At 48.2% G+C, this 10,626-nt stretch overlaps 1 pseudogene; it reads left to right on the plus strand.

Moving 5' to 3' along the window:
• LOC102863907 overlaps positions 1-8,355 on the plus strand; it is a 31,652-nt pseudogene extending 23,297 nt beyond the window's left edge.
• The last annotated feature ends 2,271 nt before the right edge of the window (positions 8,356-10,626 follow it).

Raw genomic sequence — 10,626 nt, forward strand, 5'->3', positions numbered from 1 at the left:
GAGAGAGAGAGAGAGAGAGAGAGAGAGAGAGAGAGAGAATGTGCACTGGGACAGGTGGGGGACGCAAGGTAATTCGACGTGGTAGACGAGGTGTGTGTGTGGGGTGGATGTGGACATGGGCTGTGTACTCTGAGTGTGTGATGTGTACTATGTGCTGTGGTCTGTATGCTGGGTGTTGGGGATGACTGTATGTATGGGTGTGGTGTGTGCTGTGTGGGGTGGAGAGAGGGAGAGAGAGGGAGAGGGAGAGAGAGAGAGAGGCGGAGAGAGGAGAGACAGAGGGAGAGACAGAGGGAGAGAGAGAGGGAGAGAGAGAAGGAGGAAGGCAGAGGAAGGCAGAGGGAGGGAGGGAGGGAGAGAGAGAGAGAGAGAGAGAGAGCAGGAGAAAGACAGAGAGGAGAGAGCAAGAGTGAGAACAAGAGCAAAAGAGGGAGAGAGACAGAGAGAAGGAGAGAGAGAGAAGAGTGAAGGAGAGAGAGAGGGAGGGAGGGAGGGAGAGAAAGACAGAGAGAGAGAGAAAGAGAAAGAGGAGAGAGCAAAAGCGAGAGCAAAAGAGGGAGGGAGAGAGAGACTGGATGGTCCACAACCACAAAACAAGCACAGTGCACCTGAGACAGCTCTGGTGGCTTCACTGGGGGAGGAGCTAGGCCGCCCAGCAAAAGGTACATGGTTCAAATCCACCAGCTGCTCTGTCGGAGCGAGACAGACAATCAGGTCCTGTGCTGGTCACTGCTCGTGAAAACCCACCAGAGGGACAGTCATTGGTTGATGGGGAGTAGGCGAGGCACAATTTACTTAACAATGGGTGTGTGCAGGGGTGCATGTGGGGTGTATGGTGGACGTGTTGGTATTATAGTGTGTGTGTGTGTGTGTGTACACAGTGTGTGGTGAGTGCCTGCTGTGTGTGACGTACACGGTGTCTGTGTGTGTGATGTGTGATGTATAACGTGTCTGTGTCTATACAGCGTGTGTTGTGTGTCTGGTGTGTGTGATGTACACGGTGTCTGTGTGTATATACAGCGTGTGTTGTGTGTCTGGTGTGTGTGATGTACACGGTGTCTGTGTGTATATACAGCGTGTGGTGTGTGTCTGCTGTGTGTGTGACGTACACGGTGTCTCTGTGTACACACAGCGTATGGTGTGATGTGTGTGATGTATACAGTGTCTCTGTGTCTATATAGCATGTGCTGTGTGTACACATGTGATCTGTCTGTGCCTTACCTGCTCTGTGTGCTGCGTGTCAACCCTCCTCCCTGGTCCTTGACTCCCTGCACTGGCCCGCGGTCATAGAGTGACCCCCCCCCCAGCCTCCATCACAGTCCCTCAGCCACTTTGTGTCCTCGGCGAGTTATCCCCGAGCTCCGACTCCCGGGCTCCTCTCCCCTGTTCTTTGTTGTCAGGGATGTTCCTGTCAAAAGTGAAGACTTTGTGGTACCAAATGTTTATTTTTGTACCTGCTCTTCCTTCCTTTTTCAGGGAGAAGGAAATTATTTACAGAGAGTGACATCCAGCTGTATGTGTGTGTATTATTATATATTCTGATATTGTCAGGAGGGAGGTGTGAGACCACCCTCCACCCCTGACCACAGCTTTGACTCCTGGTCTCCTACTATCCACCTGGGTCCATCTTAAGGAGGTGGGACACAGAACCCCCACACCTTGTGGTCCAGATGTCTCAGACCCAGCTCTTGCTGGTGTTGTCAGTTAACTCTGTCCCTGCCAACCTCACAAGGTGCTGGAGGATTACCTGTCACAGGTACTAAAGAACAGAGTCAGAGCTGACGTAACAGGAGTCCTCCCAGGAGGCTGTCTGAGCAGGAGATTGCCCACTTTTCTCCAAAGACTCAAAACATCTGAGAGGCGTGGCCTTCCTCTCTGTCTCTGACCCTCCACCCTTCCCAGCAGGATATCTTTCTCCAAGGACTGGCCCTTCCTGACCACAGGCCCACAGTGTGTGAGCCCAAGTCTCCCCATCCTGACCTCCAAGGAGACACCTGACTGAGCTTCCTCCAAGACAGACCTGCTTGGCTTTGTGGGGTTTTTTTTGGCCATCCGTGGGACATTCAATAATCTTCTCCAACATCTGACCCTGGCCTTGGCCTTTTCAATAATTTTCTGTGGACCTGAGAGCTGGACGGTGAATAAAGATGATGGAAGAAAAATCAATGCTTTTGAGCAGTGGTGTTGGAGAAGCACGCTGAACGTCCCAGGGACGGCCAAGAAAACAGACAGATCTGTCCTGGGGAAAAAATGCAGCCAGAGAGCCCCATACAGTCCAGGATTGTGTAAGAAGGGTGGACACAGGACAGCAGCCATGGCATCGAACATCTAAGAGATGGTGAGAATGGGGAGGGCTCAGATCTATGAGTTATAGGGTCGCTTTGCACAAAACAACAACAACAACAGCAACAACAACAACAACATTGGCCATCCCATGGACGGCCAAGGGAACACACAGGTCTGTCTTGGAGAAAGAGCAAACAGGGGCCAGTTCGTGGGACCATCCATATTCTATTTCGAAAGGTGGAGAGTTGGTAATGGAGAGGAAGAGCTTCAACCTGGTCGGTGGATGGACGCAGTGACTTCAGCAGTGGACTTCAGTGTGTCCGAGATGCTGAGGATGACATAGGACAGGACAGCATCCAGATCTGTGTTTCATGGGGTGCTTAGAGAGTGCTCTCAAATCAAGGGTGCTGAAGACCCTCGACTCCGTCTCCAACCCCACAATTCATGGACGCTCCTGCTTTCCTCTCTGTTCCTCGTCTGACTTTCACTTGCACGCTAGTGAAGGGGAAATTTCTTGGCCTGGATCAGGCCTCCCTGAGTCATTAAACAGGTGTGAGGCTTTAGGTGTGTGTGTGTGTGTGTGTGTGTGTGTGCATGTGTGTGTGTGTGTGAGAGAGAGAGAGAGAGAGAATGAGCTCATATCAATGTAAGGGATGCCCTTCAAACTTTCCCCTTTGAGACCTAAAAAGAGCAGGTTAAACTCTGGAAGGTAGAAAGATAAAGAGGGTCAAGCTGAGGACATCAGAGAGAACTGGACCAGAGATTGTCCTCTTTCCCTGGAAGGAATAGAAAGAGAGTCTCTGGTGCCTTGAATTGGGACTCACAGCTCCTGTATTGTGAGAAAATGAATAGATATATTCCTAAAAATCACTTCTCGATGCTTTTCCATCATTCAGCGTTCGCTAGCTTAGAGTATCATCCTCTGTAAGAGAAGGCTTCCAATCACTGCACTGGGTTAGCCAGTCTTCTAAGGAGGGCTTCTGAAGGAAAGACGAGAAAACATTTCTTCTCCCAAAAGACTTGAGAGGTAAGCCTCACCCTAAAAAAAGGACCTGGATTGAGAAGAATCTCTGTAAAAACTAACTAATTAGGCAGATTCCCTACCACTGCCGACCCTCTGAGGCACAGACACTCTCAGCTCGCTAAGCTGCCCCCTTCAACATTTGCATACCTATTATTTTTAAGAAATCATTTAAGGCGACCTAAATAGACTAGACGGAACGCTACGCAATAATAATGGTGAATGTGGAACTGGGTGAGGAAATTGGGACAAGGAGAAATGAGGGCAGGGAAGTCGATCGGGAGAAGCAGAAGAGATGTGAATAGTTGTCTGGGTGTGAGAGATGTGGGAGTGGGTGACGGTACTGGGGGACCCCAGGGGTGTGTGTGTGTGGTGCTTGCTGGGGAGGCATGGGGTGCGGCGAATGCTTCACATGGGTCTTGGAGCCTAAATCCTGCACCAGGGTGAGTCTCTCTTGTGTCTCAGCTCTTTGTCACTCCCGAGATGCTAGTCTCTCTACCTGAGAGACACTTCCTCTCCTCTGACCTACTTTACAAAGTAGAACTCTCTTCTACAAAGGCCCAGCCCCTCTGGATGACATGCCCACCGTGTGTGAGACAGAGTTACACCGTGCCAAGGGTGTAGTGCGAGAGAGGAAGGGAACTCTTGTGTGCTGCTGGTGGGACGTGGAATTGTGCAACCACTTTGAGAATTTGAAGGGGGCACATTCCTTCATTGCTCCACATCCTTATCTAATCCTCGTAGGACCTCAAACCTCAGATTCCTCCTTCCTCACCCAAAATCATGTCCAAACCTTGCTGAAGACCTTTATGGCCACAAACCTCAAATTTACTCATTTATCATAAAGGAACTCCTGACCACCATCCCTTTTCCCTTTAACGCCTTATGCCTCCCAGTAAAGAAAAAGATATTGTCCTGTTTATAGGATGGGTATGATGGTATTTAAAAGGACATAGGGCCCTTGGGCCTGTGGCCTTTGGGCCAAACGATAATGAATTTGACATGAACATACTTTTATTTTTAAAAAATTCATTGAGATGAACATACCTTTATTTTTTAAAAAATTATTTTATTATTTTGTGTGTGTGTGTGTACCATCAAATAGGATCTGACTGGTAAAGGAGATTGCCCCTCCTTCTCCAGCACAGCAGCTAGTAAACATTCATATAAGTGGTACAGCCATGATCTATTTGTTCTTCTGAAGTAACTTAGAATTGCTATGATGATGGACAACTGTACCATAGGTCTGTCAAATACCATAATTGGCTGCTCACAGTGGACAGAGATTGGTGGAGTTCCTAGACTGATTCAGGTTTGGAAGCAGGAGTGGCATCCACTTCTTAAACCATATGCCTCTGGAAACTCTATGGAGAAATGACAATAGTTATAGAGAGGCTTCAGGCCTCTGGTTCATAGGGTCACTAGGAGTCATGCTTGAATTGACAGCAATCAACAATAATGACAAGATTCACGTCAAACACCTGACTCCTGTTAGAATATGTAGAGAACAGTCATTTATTTAAATCCAGTTTCATGTTTCTGTTCATAGCTGTGTTGGTATGTTTTGTTCAAGTGAATGTTTCTCTTTGGTGTTAAAAGTATTTCCACCCAGTTGATGAGTCTAGATTTCAGGTTCTATGATGTCTGCATCCATTGAATACTTCCTTTCTCTGTTCCTTGTAATTCTCTGTACTTGGAAAACAGATCAGTCCAACTTCGCTTTATCTAGTCACTAATATACTCTCTTTTTTAAAAAGTCCATAGAAGCTGTAGGAAGAGAGGGAGAAATTCCTCTAGGTCTACAAAAGAAACTGGGATTTCAGTTTCCAACGCCAAGGAGAACGGAATCCTATTCTGTATCATGCTGGTGTTGTCTCTTGATGTCCGAGGGTCAATGTCCTCACTCTTGCAGCACCAGCCTCACCTGGGACAGGTGACCTTTAAGTGTGGGCTGGAGGGGATATCTTGATACCCACAGAACAGTCCTGAGAAATAAGGAATTCCAGGCATCTGAGATTGTGATGGGAGAGAGGGTTCCTCAGAAGATGCCCAAGGGAAACTATGAAGATTGGGTTCCCACAGACGTAGAAAAGACATCGCATGGAACATTGTCCCTGGGAAGATGTGATTCCACCAAGCTGGGAGTGTGTGCCCACCCACTTATGTCAAGATACAAATGGACAAAAAGCAGGAGAGGATGAAAGGCCATGAGCTTCACAGAGAGGGATGGGGAAGGAGGTAGTTACCTTGTAGATTGTTGTTGTTATGTGTTGTCGAGTTGCCTGCAACTCATAGCGACCCTATGGACAACAGCCCTAAACCCTGCTCTATCCTGTGCCAATCTTACTGTCTGTGACACACCTATATGACCCCAGTCACTGATTCAATCCATCTCATCGAGGGTCTTCCTCTCCTGCGCTGTCCCTCCACCTTCCCTCCCCAAGGACTGGTCCCTCCTTGCAACATTTCCGAAGCATATCAGATGGAGCTTCAGAATCCTTGCCTCCAAGGAGCAGCCTGGTTTAACCCTCTCCAGGATGAACCTGTTTGTTCTCCTAGCAGCCCATAGTATATTCAATACTCTTCTCCAGCACTGCAGCTTAAAGACATCAACTCTCCTTCTATCCTCCCTAGTCATTGTCCATCTCACTGATGTATAGCAAGTGATTGCAAAGACCATGGCCTGTATCAGGCACACCTTAGTCTCCAGAATGACATTGTTGCTCTTCAGTACTTTGGAGAGGTCTCTGAAGGCAGTCTTTCCCAATGCAATTCATCTCTTGATTTCCTGGTGGCTGGTACCAAGAGTGTGGATTGTGGAGCCAAGCAAACTAAAGCTGTTAATCATCTCGATATAGTACCTTGCAGGTACTATAATCAATATGACCGAATAAAAATCTTCTGCGTGAGTGCTTGAATAGAAAACCAATTTGCTGTGGGAAGGTTCCCTCAACTAATTAATAATAATAAAATAATAAAAAATAAGGATGATGATAATAATGATAGTAAATTAAAAGAATAGAAAAAAATTAAAATATAATATTAATAAAAACCCAAAATCCTTTGCCCACAGTTGGAGCTCAGAAAGCAGGAACAGAGGGGCTAGATAGATGAGTAGAAATGAGACTTACAGGGAGGGAGTGGGATGATCTGTTGCCATCATTTATTTGGCATAAACATCTGACAACAGAAATACCTATGGCTGCCTGGAAACCCAATGTGCTCTGGAAGCATTTGCTCAAAGCATAAAAAAAAAAAATTTTGGAGGAGAGACACGCTTTCCAAAGCAGGCGTTCTAACATTGGCTTCTCTTCCACGCAAAGAGCATTCTTGCATGATGCCAATGGGCTACGTGGTCCTCTTATCTCCTGGTCTCTGTCTCTCCCTCTCGCTCTCGATGTCCCCATGTCCATTGCAGTCTCTTTACTGTTTTGTCCGCGGTCTGTGTTGCCAACATGCATGTCCGTCTTTCAGAACAATTCTAAATAGCTTCTCCATGGAGAATTCACAAGTCGCTCGGCATGATGGAATTGTGTAGACACAGTTATATTCTCTCTCTCTCTCTCCCTCCCATATCTCTCTCTATCTCAGAGACTGTGTGGTGTCCTTTTTTATTACCTATCAATAATTAAAGTTGAAGCTGTTCTTGACTTAGTTCTCTAGTATTGCAATCACAGAGCTCTCACAAGGGGGTGACTCTCATAAACAGATATTTATTTTCTTGTTGTTTTTCATTCTTCCAGGAACAGTCAGATCTGTCTTGGAGGCAGGCTGCTCCTTACAGGTCAGGATGAGGACACCTGATCTCACATCATGTGGTCAACAGGGGCCAGTCCTTGGAGAAGGACATTGTGCTGGGGAAGGTGGAGGGTCAGAGAGAGACTCGTTCTTCTGGAAGTCCATGGGGTGTGTGCAATGTCCACTGTTGATGCCATCAAAATTAGCCTGTTGTAACAGCAGAGACAATGTCTCCAGCCTGTGCAAAGTCAGCTTTGGGGGTGATGATGCTCCCCAGTCTGTCTTCCCCTCCATCTTGGGGTGCCTTTGGCACCAGGGCATGATGGTGGGCATGGGCCAGAAGGACTTCTAGGTGGCTAACAAAGCCCAGAACAGGACAGGCATCTTGACCCTCAAGTATGCCATTGAGCATGGCCTTCTCACTAACTGGGATGACATGGACAAGATCTGGCACTACACCTTCTACAACAAGCTCACGGAACCCCAGCTGAACCCCAAGGCTAACCAGAAGAAGACCCAGATCATGTTCAAGACCTTCAACAATCAGCCATGTATATCGCCGTCCAGGCCATGCTGACCCTGTATGCCTCTGGCTGGACCACCAGCATCCTCATGGATTTCACCGATGGGGTCACCCACATGGTGTCCATCTACAAGAGGGACGCCCTTCCCTGACACCACCCTGTGTCTGGACCTCTCTGACCAGGATCCGATGGACTACACATTGAAGATCTCCACCGTGTGAGGGGACAGCTTCATGCCCAGGCTGAGCGGGAAATTGTCCGTGATATCCAGGAGGAGCTCTGTTACATTGCCCTGGACTTTGAGCAGGAGCTGGACACCGTGGCCTCCTCGTCCTCCTTGGAGAACAGCCCCGAGCTGCCCAGTGGATGGGTCACCACCACCAGCAATAAGCGTTTCTGCTGCCCCGACATGCTCTGTCTGCCAGCCCTCCTCTCTGGGCATGGGGTCTTGTGGCGTCCACAAAACTACCTTCGACTCCATCACAAAGAGTGATGTTGATATCCACAAGAAACCTCAACGCTGACTCAGTGTTGTTTGATGGGAACACTATGTATACATCAAGGCATCATGGACAGGAAGGAGATCACATCGTGTGCAGGAGGGAAGACCCTGCACTGGCCCCCAGCACCATGGAGATTGAGAACACTGCTTTCCCTGAATGCAAATACTCCATGTGGATTGTCAGTTCCTTGCTGGCCTCACTGTCCACCTTCCAGCAGATGTGTATCTGCCAGCAGGTGGATAGCCGGTGTGGTCCCTCCATCGTCCACAACAAAGGCTTCTAAGCAGACTATTGAGTTGAACTACACCTTATCTTGATAAACACACACACACACACACACACACACACACACACACACACACACCCCTGTAACTTGAAATGAAAATGGGATGAGGTTGGCATGTGGACTTGATTTTATATTTTTGGTGTTTGGCTCTGGATTTAAAACCTGGACCTCCAAGGATGACAGCAATAGGTGTGCAGTGAGAATTTCCACCCCTCTCCATTTCTTTAAGGCTGCCCAGGACTTGGACAGAACACTGTTGTGTTTTTTTTTAATTTTTTTTAAATAAATCCTCGAATAATCACAACATGGTGACATGACATGAAGAGCATGCCTTTCCCAAAGTCTCTCCCCGCTTAATACTTGTTTGGTTTAGTTTTTGTTTTCAAAAGGGAGCCATTAGAAGCCCTACTTTTTTGGAGAGATGGATTTTTTTCTCTAGAAATAGGGATAGTGTTGGCCTCCGTGAGGTGACCGAGATGTGGGAACAGCCAGGGCTTCCACCTGCATGCTGAACGGAGACCAGTGGAATAAAACCTAAAAGAAAGAAACCCATTCGTCACACCCTCCTTTTCCATGCTAGCTTTTGCGTCCATATGAAAGGAATGGAAATAGGTTTCCAGGAGAAACCAGACTTGTTGGGGCTGAGAGAGCAGTGGTCGACAGATTGCAGACACACATAGGACACATTGGCCAGGCGACCCTCTCAGGACAGCTGGCTCTGATCATGGGAGGCATGCTTCTGGCAGAGCTGAGTTTCAAGCTGTTTCCCCCAGTGCTGCAGGTGTGGGCATCTTTGTGGGGTCCGGTCACACGACCCTCACCCCCACTGTTTGCTTTTTCTGAGTGATGTGTGTCCCGCAGGACGAGGCTTTTGGGATTTGTGAGGGAAACGAACGTCCCAGCAGCGACAGAAAGCAGGCTGGGGTTTTGCAAGCAGACAAGTGTGGACGGTGGCTGCTGAAAAGAAGGAAAAGAAACCCCAGACTCAGTCATAATCCCCTTTACGAGGTGTCGTGGAGTGCTCGCCAACTCCTGGCAGCCTCGTGAAGGACAGAAGCCACCCCTGGCCTGTCCTACCCCACTCACCCTCTCTGACATGCTCCAGACCATGGCTGCAGGCTGTCCATGTCACTGTGTCCATCCACCTCATGGAGGATCCTCCTCTCTTGTCTCTGACCCTCCACCTTCCCCAGAAAGATGTCCCTCTCCAAGGACTGGCCCCTCCTGACCACGGGCCCCAAGTGTATGAGCCCAAGTCTCCCCATCCTGGTCTCCACGGAGCGTTCTGGTTGCATGTCGTCCAAGACAGATCTGTTTGTTCTCTTGACCACCCATGGGATGTTCAATCATCTTCTCCAACACCACAGCTCAAAGGCATCCTTATTCATGGTCAAAGTTTCACAAACATGCATAGCAATTAAAAAACCAACCACAAACACCAAAGCATGGGGCCTGGCAAGTCACCTTAGTTATTAATATGACATCCTCGCCTTTTAGCACTTGGGAGAAACTTTTGACAACAGATTTTCCCCATGCAGCATGTCTTGGCGGTGGCTGTTGCCAAGTTTGTGGATGGTGGACACCCCCCATGCAAATATAGATATATTCCTAAAAAAGCACTTCTCACCGTCTTTCCATCATTCAGTGTTCGCTAGCTTAGATTAGCATTTTCTGTAAGAAGATCGTTGGGCCACCCCACTCTTCTCCAGCTCTGGGATGTTGTATCTGGATCAACTGATGGGGACATTGGGCTTCTTGAGGTTGAGATAGGACCCAGAGCATATGACAGACATAAGGGGGACTGGCAGGGCATGGGGAGGCTCTGCAGTCGATGCTCAAATTGTATAAAAAAAGTATTGCGATGGGAAAGTCTGCTGTTAGGGACGTCTCTAAAGTACTCAAGAGCAACGGTGTGTCTCTGGAGACTAAGGTGCGCCTGATATAGGCCATGGTTTTTGCAATCACTTGTTATGTATCAGAGAGTTGGACAGTGACTAGGGAGGATAGAAGGACAATTGACGCCTTTGAGCTGTGGTGCTGGAGAAGAGTATTGAATGTACCATGGACTGCCAAGAAAACAGATTCATCCTAGAGAGGGTTAAACCAGGTTACTCCGTGGAGGCAAGAATTCTGGGGCTTTGTCTGACATACTTTGGACATGTTGCAAGGAGGGACGGGTCCTTGGAGAGGGACATTATGCTTGGGAGGGTGGAGGGACAGCGCAGGAGGGGAAGACCCTCTATGAGGTGGATTGATTCAGTGACTGGG

Source organism: Elephantulus edwardii, unplaced genomic scaffold, assembly GCF_000299155.1.
Source record: "Elephantulus edwardii isolate Elephantulus edwardi_28Jun2011 unplaced genomic scaffold, EleEdw1.0 scaffold00490, whole genome shotgun sequence".
In the NCBI taxonomy this organism is placed as follows: Eukaryota; Metazoa; Chordata; class Mammalia; order Macroscelidea; family Macroscelididae; genus Elephantulus; species Elephantulus edwardii.